The sequence below is a fragment of the Antechinus flavipes genome, chromosome 4, assembly GCF_016432865.1.
Source record: "Antechinus flavipes isolate AdamAnt ecotype Samford, QLD, Australia chromosome 4, AdamAnt_v2, whole genome shotgun sequence".
Lineage (NCBI taxonomy): Eukaryota > Metazoa > Chordata > Mammalia > Dasyuromorphia > Dasyuridae > Antechinus > Antechinus flavipes.
The window spans coordinates 176,838,967-176,854,280 of NC_067401.1; positions in this window are offsets into that span (position 1 = coordinate 176,838,967).

Consider the following 15,314-nt stretch of genomic DNA (forward strand, 5'->3'; position numbering starts at 1 on the left):
CTTGCAGCTCTCTTAATTTCTCTTTTAAGAATTTAGATGCTACACTACTTGATGCATATATGTTTAATATAGATACTGCTTCATTATTCATTCTACACTTTAGCAAGATATAGTGCCCTTCCTTATCTCTTTTGATTAGATCAATTTTTGCTTTAGCTTGATCTGAGATCAGGATGGCTACCCCTGCTTTTTTGACTTCACCTGAAGCATAGTAGATTTTGCTCCAACCTTTTACCTTTAACCTGCATGTATCACCCCGCTTCAGGTGTGTTTCCTGTAAACAACATATTGTCAGATTCTGGCTTTTAATCCATTCTGCTAACCACTTCCTCTTTATAGAGGAGTTTACCCTGTTCATATTTATGGTTAAAATGACCAATTCTGTATTATTTGCCATCTTGTTAACCCCGGTTTATGCTTTTCTCCCTTCTTACTCCCTTACCCCCCTTCCCAGTATTAAGCTTGTGAGCACCACTTGCTTCTCACAGCCCTCCCTTTTTTAGTATCCCTCCCCCCCCTTAGAGTTCCTCCCCCTAATTTACCCCTTTCCCTCCCAGTTACCGTATTCCCTTCCACTAATTCCACTAAGGAATAAGTTAGCGTATTCCTTCCCTTTTCACTTTTCCCTTCTCACTTTTCAATGAGGTGGGAGAAGTTTCACCATAGATTGAATATGTCTAAAATTTTTCTCTTAATGCCAATTCTGAAAGCAGTAAAATACTCACTATATTCATCCCTCTCCATTCTTTCTCTCAGATATAATAGGTTTTCTTTGCCTCTTCATGAAATGTAGTATCCCCACTTTCCCCTTTTTCTGGTACAATGTCCTTTCCACAACTAGTTTCTAGAACAAGGTATACATGTATTCTTTATACATCTTTATAGCCGAAATATAGTTCCCAAGATTAATCTTTACCTTTTTAGATTTCTCTTGGGTTCTGTACTTGTAGATCAAATTTTTTGTTAAGTTCTGGCTTTTTCATCAAAAATAGGTGAAATTCGCTTACTTCATTGAATGTCCATCTTCTTCCCTGGAAAAAGATGCTCATTCTCGCTGGGTAAGTTATTTTTGGTTGCATACCAAGTTCCTTAGCCTTTCGGAATATCATATTCCAGGCCCTTCGATCCTTTAATGTGGATGCTGCCAGATCCTGGGTGATCCTTATTGTGGCTCCTTGATACTTGAATTGGGTTTTTCTAGCTGCTTGCAGTATTTTTTCCTTCTCCTGAGGGTTCTGGCATTTGGCCACTATATTTCTTGGTGTTTTGATTTTAGGATCCCTTTCAGTAGGGGATCGATGAATTCTTTCAATGTCTATTTTACCCTCTGTTTCTATGACTTCTGGGCAGTTCTCTTTGATAATTTCCTGGAAAATAGTGTCCAGGCTTTTTTTTTCATCATACTTTTCTGGGAGTCCGATGATTCTCAGGTTGTCTCTCCTGGATCTGTTTTCCAGGTCTGTTGTCTTCCCCAGAAGGTATTTCACATTCTTTTCCATTGTTTGATTTTTTTGGATTTGCTTGACTGATTCTTCTTATCTCCTCGAGTCATTCAATTCCATTTGTTCGACCCTGATTTTCAGTGAAGTATTTTCTTCACTCACTTTTTTAAGATCTTTTTCTAATTGTCCAATTGAGTTCTTTTGTTCTGTGGAATTTTTTTCCATTTCACCAATTTTGTTTTCCAGTTCACCAATCCTATTTTTCAAGGATTTGGTTTCTTTATCCACTCTCTCTTTAACTGACTTCTCCAGGCTCTTTTGCAAAGCCTCCCTCTCCTTTTGCCAAGTCTCCTTCTCCTTTTGCAAAGCCTCCCTCTCCTTTTGCCAAGTCTCCCTCTCCTTTTGCAAAGCCTCCCTCTCCTTTTCCCATTTTTCTTCTAGCTCCCTTGTGAGAGCCTTTTTAATTGCCTCCATGAAATTCATCTGTGCTGAGGAACATATGATCTCCTCCTTTGGGGATTCACCTGGAGACTGTTTGTTTTTAGTCTCCTCAGGATTTGGAGTCTGCTCTTTATCTGTATAGAAGCTGTCAAGGGTTAAAGTCTTTTTCAGTTTCTTGCTTATTCTGTCTAATAATCAAAGACAAACTATCAAAGAAACAGAAGAAAAAAACCCTTGAATGGAGGCTGCTTTCTTTGGGGGAGGGACAGGGTAGCCGTGAGGCACGGGTCCTACTGTGCTGTGGCGCCTACGCTCTGAGATCCGAGAGCGTGCTGAGACACTGTGGGGGAGGGGTGGCCAGGTCCCGAGAGACTCCAGCTGTTTGGGGTTGTATTCTTCACCCTCGGTGTTTTTAGCTTCTCTGCTGGGCTGCTGGCTTGCTGCCAGAGCAAAGTATCTAATCCTGTAGCAAAGCTCTCCCCGCAGAGACGGCTGCGATCACGCCCCACCCCCTCTCCGCTCTGCTTGGCTCTGAGCTGCTTTCTGTGCTCTCGCTGTAGCTGCTGCCCGCAGTCTGTTTCCAATCTAATAACCGTCCCTGCCCTCGCGAAAAACAGACCTTTCTTGACGAGTCTCAAGGATGGTTTCTCTTGGTAAGTAATTGTATCTTTTTTTTTCAGTCGAGCATTAATTCAGAGGCATGAAATGAGATGGATAGTGAGAGAAAAATGCGGAGGTTAAACAGGAGTGTGCCTCCTCTCCGCCATCTTGGCCGGAAGTCAGCCTCAACATATATCAAACGGTATTTTTTCCTTGAGTTAGATTGGAAACTATTAACTATTTTAAATGGGCTTAGTAGATTATTTGAACCAAATCACATGATTTTTTGTGATTGAAGCTAACATATAGTCTGAATCACAAAGTTGTTATCTACAGGATTTGTTTGTAATAGCCATTTAAGAAATTGCCAAGCTATAAGGAGGCTATCCATAGGCTTCTTATGTTTGGAAATAAAATCAGGTCTTTTTACAATACTTGTTTTTCAAAATGCAAGCTTATTGCAATAAATTTAATATATGAGGAAGTAATTTGAACATCATGTGAATTCTACATTTTGCTTAAGCACATTTTTGTTCATTAGAGATAAGAGGACAATGAGCCATACTCATTCATGTTTCATTTGATATAACTTTTCTTCTTTCAATTTGCAATAACTCACCAAGTATATCTTTTTTAATGATGGTTACTTCCACAAGCAAAGTTCAGGATTTTGTCAAGGTAAAAGTATCATCATTGTAAGGGTTAAAAAGCAAGGAATGCAGTTCAAGGCATGAGAGGTACCCAGGAGCGGGTGAGTCCTACACAGAGGTGGGGCACAACCCCAAGAGGCGGTGTCTCCTCCCAGGTACCATGTCTCCCTCCTCAGTGTTCCCAAAGCCTAGCATGCCTCTCTCCCTCTTTTCAAGCTAATCCCATTATGCCAGGTTCCTAAAGGACCTTCCCCTTCCCCCAGGTCCTCAGGGGGGTATAAATATGTGCTATCTAAGACTAAAGTTCTCTTTTGCTTCATCCCTACCTCCTAGTGGTTTGTCTCTATGTTATCTAGGTGGGTGCCCAAAGACGGATGAGTGTGGCCTAGCCATGCCATGGACTGGAGGGCATTAAGAGTAGCTCAAAGGGGAGCTACAAGGTTAGAGTAGCATTAAGAGATTCTACAAGAGATGCGCTTGAACAGGGATAATTTTGGGTAGGACCTCACCTTGTAGCAGGCCTACAGGTGGGAAGAGAGATAGAACTCTGCTCTAGTGAGTGAGTAGAAAGTTAGGAAATGGGACAAATTGTTGTGAGGGTCCCAGACCAGGAGGTACCAGGGAAAGAAGCTTATAGAATAGTAAAACAAGCAGGATTGGAAATAGATTTTAAAAAGTGGGAGATAGTAGGTAGTCAGCTGGCTTCCTATGACTTTGGGAAACTTTGGGAGCCTTCCCAGAATGGCACCAAGTGATTGGGGGCACTTTAAGAGGTACAAGTCACAATCCATTAAAAATAGATAATGAAGTGCAAATGGAGAGTCATAAAACAAATAAGGGTTGTAAATTGTCACTCACCAGGACCAGTTGTGCCCATAAAATGGAGCTGGCAGAAGTTAGCTGTGGGAAAGAATCAGGAAGTAAACAGGAAGATGAAGGTGGATGTGATGAAAAAGGAAGGGGTAGAGAGGAAGAAGCAGGAAGTGGATATGACGGAACAGGAGGGGGCAGTGACGAGTAATGAGAAAGTAAACAGAGAGACATATGATGTTGAGGAAAAGGACAGTGATAAGATGAGGGAGGAGAAAGTGAACAGAGGGAAGGTCGCCTCCATCTCCAAGACATGGCCTTCTCCCTCATCCCCTGCTCTCCTTGAGGAGATATGTCTCTTGTCCACTCCCTCTGTGCCTGTTTGTGAAGGCTTTTGAGATTCCCAGATAAGTTTAGGACAAATAAAACAGAAAGCTGGAAAGTATAAGAGAAATAAGGATCAAATGCAATATGATGCAGCAGTATATGCAGGTATATCCCAGTGTCCCCAATGAGAATTTAGCAAAATTCAAGCTTCTGGAAAGCAGAGGCCCTCAATGACTAGGATTAAACAAGGCCCAGATGAACCTTTTCCTGATTTTATGGCCTACCTACAGGCGGCAATATATTGAGAGGTCAGTGGGCAGAGAAGCCTCCAGCCTCCTTATACAGAAATTGGCAATGAAGAATGCTAATACTAACTGCCAGAAGGCCATGCTCACTGTAGATAGGGAGGCTGGCCTGGAAGAGAGATGATAAAGAGATGTGAGAATATCAACTCCAGTGCCTTTCAAATGGATGCCCTCACGGCTGCTATATCTAAAGAGATTGCAGCAGAAGATATGCCCTGGCAGTTTGCATACAAAAGGCAGTATTCCAACCCCTGGTGGTTGTGGGTCTCAGGTACAATCTATGGCACAGGGACATATTGAAGGCTTGTGGGGCCTCAGTTTATATATCAGCTCCACAATATTTTTAATTGGGGTCATTGGGTGTTTGGGCACCACTTTTCATATCACGCCCACACTATTAATATGGAAATCTAACACCCCGCATTGGGTACCTCAGTGGCCTTTCTCAGTTTATAGCCCAAACCTTATGTGAAATTATACACAACAGTTGAAGGCCAGACATATAGAACCAATATCCAGCCCATGGAATAGCCCTGTATTTTTCATAAAGAAAAAAATTTGGAAAATTCAGAATGCTAGTGGACCTTAGGGCTGTTCATGCTACTATTGAAGCTATGGGAGCCCTACAGCCGAACATGCCATCTACAGTAATAGACATACAAGATAATTTCTTCTCCATCCCTCTGGTCCTAGAGGATAAGAAAAGATTTGCTTTTACCATTCCCTCTATAAACAATGCAGGTATCTTCACTACCAATGGAAAGTTCTCCCCCAAGGGATCTATTGTAGCTCCACTTTTGTCAGGTGTATGTAGCACAAATGCTAGAGCCAATTAGGAAGCCATGGCTTCATGCCATGATACTGCATTATATGGATGATATACTGTTATCAATGAACAGTGGAAAAGATCTCTCTGACCTACTTAAAGAGACCATGAGTGTTCTTGATCAAAATGGACTGGTGGTAGCTCCAGAAAAGATCTGACATATCTATCCCATCATTTACCTGGGACTCTGTGTGGGGACTTCTACAGTTACTAATCAGATACCTATCTCACAATTAGACAAGATGAATACTCTGAACCTATTTCAGAAACTAGTTGGACAAATTCAATGGTTAAGGGTTCATGCCCCTATTCCTATTTCTTTGATGCAGTCTTTATATGACACCTTGAAAGGATGTAAGAGATACTCAGAGCCCATTAACATCATATCAGTTGGCTTATATGCTGTCCAAGTGCTCAGAGGCATGAGGATTCTGTCTTACAATCTCAGAACTCTTCAACTGCTAACTTTTTGCTGACTTGCAGCTGATTTTACAGACTAGGAAACATCCCATTTACACCCTGCATGTATACTCTCACCAATGTTGTGCAGGAGGCATATTTGTGGGCAATGAGATGGCAGACTCTTTACAATGCTCCCTTCTCACAGTTGCCACACTCCCTGAACATGCCCAAGAATTTCTCCATTTACCCAGTAATTCTCTACATTGCCTTTACCTGGGAACAAGCCTGACAGATAGTGAACCAGTGTGTTCAGTGTGTTCAGTTTCTCCTTCTTCCACCTAATAAAGGAGTTAATTTCCGGGGTTTATTCTCCAATGATTTGTGGCACATGGACGTGACACATGGGAGCTGGGTGGCCATCCACATCTGTATTGACACCTTTTCTAGATTCCTTTGGGCCACAATGGTCTCCTGTGAGAACATTCCTTTGGTCATTAAACATTTGTATAGGTGCTTCTCCTCTCACAGAGTTCCTAATATTATAAAGACCAACAATGGGCCAGCTTATACCTCTAAGCAGATAGCTACTTTCCTCTCCACATTTGCCATTAAACATGTTATAGGGATTCCCTATAATCCACAGGGTTAGGCCTTTGGTGTAATGGGCCCATTGTGCTCTGAAGGCCACCCTTCTTAAACAAAAAGGGGGAGGAAATAGACAGAATCCTCAATGGCTCACATAGGTGGATATGGATAAGACTTTATATACTTACAATTTTTTGTGCCTGGATAGGGATACCAGCCTCTCTCCAAGAATGATACATTTGGCATAATCTTATAGACAGGACAGAAAACTAAACTCCATGAAAACTGTACTTCAAGTGCCAGGAAACATTCAAAAGGTCCTTTGGAAGGACGAGGAAGGACATTGTACTTTGGAGAAGGCCAGGATACCAGGTCCTGATGAGAAAGGCCACTGGATTCCAGAAAGAACAAGGAAAATTTCCCCTATTAAAACAGGGGCTGAAAAAGAAGAGAAAGATATGCCTTTCATAGCAGAAAGATGACTACTCTTGATGGACTGGTTTAGTGACTGGATCCAACATACTTCCCTTTCCAACCCCTTCTATTGTATCCCATGGACTCTATGTAGCCATTTTTGTATTGTTGCTTCTTTTGCTTTTGCTTACTTTGCTAGGATGCTTTATACTTATTCTTAAAAAAAAAACAAACCTCTTTAGAGTTGCTTACGGAAGAGCTTCTCATTCGTCAACATGAGAACACTTGGTCTTATTAATAAAAGAGGGGGAGATATAAGGGTTAAAAAGCCTCTAGAAGCAAGGAATGCAGTTCAACGCATGTGGGAGGACCTGAGGGATGAGAGGTACCGAGGTGCAAATGAGTCCTATGTGGAGGTGGGGCATAGCCCCAAGAGGTGGTGTCTGACCCCAGGTAACATGTCTCCCTCCTTTGTGCTCTCAAAGCCTAGCATGCCTTCCTCCCTCTTCTTGGGCTAATCCCATTATGCCAGATTTCTAGAGCACCTCTCCCTTCCCCCAGATCCTCAGGGGAGTATAAATATGTGCTATCTAAGAATAAAGTTTTCTTTTGCTTCACTCCTACCTCCTGATGGTCTGTCTCTATATTATTTGGATGGGTACCCAAAGATGGGTAAGTGTGATCTAGCCATGCCATGGACTAGTGGGCATTAAGAATAGCTCAAAGGGGAGGTACAAGATTAGGATAGCATTAAGAGATGCTACAATCATCTTTATTATAAATCATTTGGTCTAGTGGGAGGTAGGGGTAGAGGAAGATTGGTCCACAGTGTTTCAACTTCCTCCATAGCAATAATCATCCGCCCCTTCCCTGGATTTTGTGAGTTTATGGCTCATGGAAATCAGAGTCCAAGATGAGATGCAGCCTGAGCAGGATATTCATTCATTCATTCATTCATTTTCTTATTTATTCATTTATTTGTTTATTTTTATTATAGCTTTTTATTTACAAAACATATGCATGGGTAGTTTTTCAACACTGACCCTTGCAAAACCTTCTCTTCCAACTTTTCCTCTCCTTTTCCCCACCCTCTCCCTTAGATGGCAGGTAGTCCAATACATGTTAAATATGTTAAAGTATATCTTAAATACAATATATGTATACATATTTATACAGTTATCAACGCTGAGCAGGATATTTATTGCAGTTTTTTCTTAATCATTTAACATGAATAATATAGTGTCGCTGTTTTTATTGGGTTGTTATCTTTATTTATGTATCACTGACAAAGTTTCTGAGTGTTATGTACTAACCTTTTTTCTTCAAAAATCCTGTATTTTTTATTGCACAATTTCAGGAATGCATATCTTACCTCATAGGAGAACTGACTATATATGAACAGGTGAAAGGGAGGTTATCCTCAGGCTCTCTTCTTGAGTCCTAGATTTATTTTTTCCTCAAGTATGACACTGGCAAAATACATACACATTCATAATCAACCCAACATAATTAGGGAAAGGGAATCTCTACTTATATTGTCAAATGAAAGAAGAAACCAGTTGATGAGATTCAGGGACCCTTAGTTCCCTGTCTAAATATTGTTGAGAGAATAAGGAAGCCCTCTTAATTGAGACAGGGTGGTCACTCACCAAGAACTTGCTATATTATTATATTATATTATTAATATTATATTATATATTATGTTATATTATTATCATCATATTATATATTATATATATTAATGTTATATTGTATTAGCACTATTGCTAATATAAGTCATGGGAAATACAAATGGCTTCTAGGAAATTTAGCCTTTCAACAATGGCTTTTTAATCTAAGAGGTGTATTGATGCAGAAAAAGTTCTATAATAACTGAGAAATGTCAATTCTTTTCAAATAATCATGGATCTATGTTAGTTTTAGATTTCTCAGGGATAAATTTGAAGGGAAAATGACTCAGACTACCCTTTTAGGTGGGGGAGAAAACAAATTATCATAGAAGCTTAATGAGATACATCTTACCTAATTGATTTTTTATTCTGAATTTGGTGAAAAATTCAACAGCTTTTTCAAAGATTTCCAATCATTTTGTAACTGAATTGTTGGAGAATACAGTTTGGATTCCTAACTTCAGGTCTCATCATGTCATCCTCTACCCCTATTTAATCAACTCTATGACTTTCTATTATCTCTATTATCAAATAGGATATCCTCTTTTTGAGTTTTAAAGTCTTCCATATTCTGGCCCCTTTTTTCCTTTCCAATCTTTTTACATTTTGTATTTTCCCATTACTTTGCAATTTTTTGACAAATGGTCACCTTTTTATTCCTAGTACATAGCATTCCTTCTGAACCTCCCTTGAAATTTTTCTATCATTAGTAAGAATCTGAGGTTTTGAAATGCAGGTAAGACACAGACTTCAAATTCATTATAAAAAACCTGATTATGAAGAGACTGAACTCTCAATCTGGCTAACTTGGTAAGCTTTAGTGATTCCCATGGGTTGGTGCATGTACACACTAAATTACTTGTTATAAGTGATTGACTTCTAGAAAATGATAGAAAGCTTTAAATTTTCACAACTTTATGCAAAAAAGATTTGAATTAGTGTATCAATTTTTTGAAGTCATTAATCATAATAAAATGTGAAAAAACTTTCCAGTTAATGATAAAATTAACAAGTAGACAGAGATAAGAAGTGATTTTAGTCAGAGCTATTGATGATTCTGACCTAAATTCTGCTATGATGATCAGTTACAGCAAATGATAGGGCAATAGAGTCACTGGGGAATTTTTCAGAATGAGAATTGTTGTATGTTTATTTCATAAAAATTATTTTAATTCCTTATGTGATGTTTTTGTTTGCAAATTGTTAGGACTCTGGATGCCTATCTTTAGTCTCAAAAGTCTGTCTTTCTCTTTGATCTCAAATTGTTTTCTTTATTTTTTGACTGGAAGTTTTTCTGAGAATTCTTTTCTTAATAATGAACAGAGTTTGGATTATATGGCTATATGACTTTACTAGGTCATGTATAATACTAATATGTATGAAGAGGTTTAGGGCTCTAAAAGAGAGTGGTTCTTAGGTTTACTGAACTCATTTTTAGTGGAATTTTTAAAAATTGTGGTGTTCTATATCTTGGTTTCATAGAAATAACATTTTCTATTTATTTGTGGTAGTTAAGGAGAACTTGAATCATTGAAATTTATATATAATCTAAACATTTATTTATTTTTTTGGCCAATAATTACAACCCCCATAAATGTTTACAAGGAGCAAAGACTCATGCATAAATCTACAGAGTTCAGAAATTGATTTGGGTTTGCTCAAGCTTCCAACCAACCAACCAACCAACCAATCAACTAACCAATTAACCTATCAAACAACTCTTAACTGAATATCCTTAAGGACAAGGTATGCCACATAAAATATACTTTTCCAAAATATTCCCAATCTAGACTAGCAGATAAACCATTCCTATAGAATCTTAACTCTTTTGAACAACTATTTTATTGTTCTTAATATTTTTAGTACCTGGCATATAGTATAAGTTTAACAAATATTTGTGGAATTGAATTAGGCTGAATATTTTGACAATGACACAAGGAAAGATATCAAGAACACAATAATAATTCAAACATATATGACAGTTTGAGCTTCATAAAGTGCTTTTCTCAAAACAATTATGTGAGATGTCCAGAACAAGCATTAGACTCATTTTAAAGATATGGAAATTGAAAATAGAAAAATATAATGTGATTTTTAAGGAATACTCAAATTATTTTGGTCTGTGACTCTTCATATCAGACTACTGTTATACTATGCTATGATTTGATCAAGTTCTTGAAAGATACTGTCCTTAAAGTCACGGAAATGGGCAAGTGTAAGGTGTTTTCTGGGGACAATGAATTGATTAAGTTTTCTGGAGTAGATTGTAATACATACTTCTATTTTATCAGCTCTCTCTCCCTGGAGGCAGATAACATCATTCTTCATAGGTCCTTTATAGTTAATTTGGGTATTTTTAATAGTCACCATGACTTAATCACTCAAGGTTGTTCTCAAAACAATATTTTGTTGTTATTGTACAGAATGTTCTCCTCATTCTGCTCCTCATTTCACCCTTTATTTTTTTTTCTTTCAAATCTTTCCATATTTAAAAAAAAATCAACTAGTTTATAATTTCTTACAGCACAGTAGTATTTCATTATGGTAAATATTTTAGAACATATAAAGTTCTTTTCCTTTCTCTTAATCATCTTGGGGAGCAGACCTAATAGTATTATTGAATATTATATTGCGTATTATTGAGATACAGACAGTTTAATAACTTTGGGCATATTTCCAGATTGCTCTTCAAAATGGTTGGATTACTTCACAATTTTACCAAGAGTGAATTAATGTCCCAATTTTTTCACATCCCTTCCAACATTTGTCATTTCCCCCCTTCATTTTAGCCAATCTGATAAGTAGAAAAGAAAAAGAAAGCATCGCACGTGAGACTAAAATTCATTATGTACAACTTACTTTTCTTTTTAAATATATAATAAAGTTATCATATAACTTTTTTCTTACTCCTCACACCCTGAGATAGCTGCCATTAAACACGTGTGTGTGTGTGTGTGTGTGTGTGTGTGTGTGTGTAATACTATACATAACTTCTATTTATCAGCTCTTTCACTTTTTCTCAGGATTCAGATAGCATCTTCCTTCATAGGTCCTTTGAAGTTATTTTGGGTATTTATAGTCAAAATGAGTTAATTACTCAAAGTTATACTTAAAATAATATTACTGTTACTGTATACAATGTTCTCTTGGTTCTGCTCATTTTGTTCTTCATTACGTCTTATAAGTCTTTCCATGCTTTTCTAAAATCACTGAGGTCATCATTTCTTATAGTATAGTGGTTTTCCAGCACAATCATATACCATAAAAAAATTTGTTCAACAATTCCCCAGAGGATGGGCATAGCTGAAATTTCCACAAAAAAGAGCTGCTATAAACATTTTAGAATATATTAGTTCCTTTTTTCCCCTTTTTCCTAAACATCTGGTTGATGCTTCTTATCAATTAAAGGAAAAATTCATTTATACCTATAACCTCAAATGTTTTTAATAGGAATGAATGTTGTATTTTATCAAAAGATTTTTCTGTGTCTACTGAAATAAGCTTTTGTTACTCTTATTACTGATATAATCAGTTATCTCAATAGTTTTCCTTATATTAAACCATTTCTGTATTACTGTTATAAATCCCACTTGGTCACAATGTACAATCTTTGTACAATATTGTTGTAGTCTGCCAGCTAGAATTTTATTTAGGATTTTTGCATCCATGTTCATTAAATGAAATTGGTCTATAATTTTCTTTCTCTGTTTTTACTCTTCCTGGTTTAAACATCAATATTATATTTATTTCATAAAAGGAATTTGGTAGGTCTCTTATTTGTCTATTATTCTGAATAACTTATTAAATATTTGAATTAGTCAGTCTTTAAAGTTTTGATAGAATTCACTTATGAATTTTTTGGATTTTGGTGCTTTTTTTAGGAAGCTCATTTATGGACTGATTTCTTTTTCTAAAACAGATTTATTTAGATATTTTATTTCCTCTTCTATTAACATAGACAGTTTTATTTTTTGTGTATACTCTTTCATTTCATTTAAATGGTCAGATTTGTTGGCATATATATGGACAAAATAACTTCATAATTGCCTTGATTTGTTTTTAGTTGTACAGTCACCCTTTTCATTTTTAATGCTAGTGATTCAATTTTCTCCTCTTTTAAAAAAATCATACTAACCAATAGTTAATATTTTATTATTTTTTTATAAAACCAACTTTGTTTATCAATTCAATAGTTTTTAAAATCAATTTTATTAATCTCACTTTTACTTTTTCATACTTTCAATTTAGTGTTTAATTGGGGATTTTTAGTTTATTTTTCTATTTTGTAATTGCACACTCAGTTCACTGGCTTGCTCTTTTTCTAATTTATTGATACAAGTATTTAGAGATATAAACTTTCCTCTGATTATTGCTTTTGCTATATCCCATAGGTTTAATATTTTGTCTCATTATTGATGTTCTTGTTGATGAAATTGCTATTCTATGATTTGTTCATTCATCCATTCTTTAAAATTAGATTGTTTTGTCTACAATTAGTTTTTATTTTGTGTTTTTAGTGTTTACTTATTAAATATAATTTTTATTATATAAAAGATGCAATTAGCTTTTCTGCTTTTAACTATAAAATTTTTATTCCTTAATATATGGTCAATGTTTGTAACCATTGAGAAAAAGGCAAATTTTTTTCAATTCCCATTCATCTCTCCTGATGTATATTATATCTAGGTCATCTAAAATTCCATGCAATTCCTTGAATTCTCTCTTATTTATTTTTTGCTTAGATTTATCTAATTCTGAGAGGGGAAGATTAAAGTTGCCTAGTGTTTTAGTATTACTATCTATTTTCATCTATAATGCATTTAACTATTCCTTTTAAATTTTAGATGTTTTAGTATTTGGTATATATAAGCTTAATATTGATATTGCTTCATTGTCTATGATAATTTTTATCATAATATAGTTTTTCTATTTATTTCCTTTAATTAAATTTATTTTAGCTTTAACTTTAAGATTATGATTGTTATCCCTTGGTTGTTTGTTGTTTTGTGAATGTTTTTTTGCATCAATTGAAGCATAGTAAATTCTACGCTAACCCTTTATTTTAATTATTTATGTGTCTCTCATTTTAAAATGAATCTCTTATAAACAACATTGTTGGATTCTGATTTTTAATACATTCTGCTTTTTTTTTTGATTTATGGATGATTTCATCCCATTCAAAGTATTAATTGCTATTTGTGCATTTCCCTCCATCTTATTTTTCCTCATTATAATTCTTCAGCCTTTCTTTTTACTCTATCCCTATCCATATATCTAATTTCTTTCTAACCACTATCTCCCTAATTTGTAAACTTTTTAAAGAATCCCAACCTCCAAACTCTATGTCACCTACAAATTTGATAAGTTTGCCATTATTTAGATCATTGATAAACATGTTAAACAATTTATAGGCAAATATATATGAGTCCACCTTCCAAGTTAATGTCCACTTATTAATGACGAATCTTTTGGTTAACTATCCAAACCATTGTGTATTCATCTAATTACACTATGTTTTCTTCTATATCTCTCCACAAGAATAACATGAGAGACTTTGTTAAATCCTTTCCTAAAATCTACATAAATTATATCTAATTTTGTTTTGTTTTGTTTTGTTTTGTTTTTTAATATTTTTGTGTCATGGATCTCTTTGCAAATCTGATAAAACTGATAGATTCTTCTCAGAGTAAGGCTTTCAAAATACATAAAAAACCATAGCATTACAAAGTAATTGATTTAATACAAGTATTGAAATGGCAACATATATCTGTGCATATCATGTTTCTATAATACTAAATCTGCAAAACTGCTGAAATCCATCAGCTTATATTAAGAACCTTTGAAGATTCCAACAGATGCAGTTTACAGGCATGAGCAGAAATTTTATAAAATAATTAAATTATTATCCATCTTCACTGAATCTGTAGAGGTATACAAAGATCTAGAACAACCTCAGCTACTACAATCAGCTTTGAAAATGCTTTGATTGAGGAACCAGACCCAAATCTACTTCTTGACTTACTTCAGTATAGCCTTTTCTCAAGTGGTCTTACTGTAAAAGAAATGAGATGAGTGGTGTCTAAAAGCCTTATCCAACTCCAAAGAAACAGTATAAAGTTATAAGAAAAGCAAACTCAACTGATGTATCCTCTAGAATCACAGTTCCAACATCCCAAAATAGAATCAGGACAGCTGATTATTTTCCCCCTTTAACATGCAAGAAATGGAACATACCTTGAAAGGTTCAAATGTCCATTTGAAAGTATAATAAAGTTTATTTTAGTTAAAATCTGAAACAAGTCTGAGTTTGAATTTTTCAGCCTAGTTGCTTTGTGTAAACTGTTTATTTAACATCATTTTTGGCCCTTATTCAATAAACCACCGTCATAATCCTATTCACAGACAAAACAGATCACAGATTAGTAGACAGTGGTATTGTAAAACACCAAATATCACCTACTATCTCTGTAAAATACAAAGACCTATTTTTTAAATGTACTTTTACCAGCTCTATTTTCATAGTTAGATTTAAAGGTGACTAACTTTTTCCTATCAATCTGTTTCTTTTAAACTTCCATGGAATAGCAGAAATTCAGTTCCCCTTTTAAAAAATACTGTTATTCTATTGGAATAGATTTTAATTAAACATATACAGTGTCCTGGACCTAAAGCTGTTGTTTTCCAGAAAAGGCATGTTGTCTTGGTCTAGATTGGAAGAGACTACTGCCAATACCTCAAACCACCTATTGTTTACATTTCATTTTAATGTGCTCAAGTTCAATAAAAGTTTATCGACTCCATTAAAGCAGTGCCTATTGAAAACGACTTAATCTCTTTAGCAC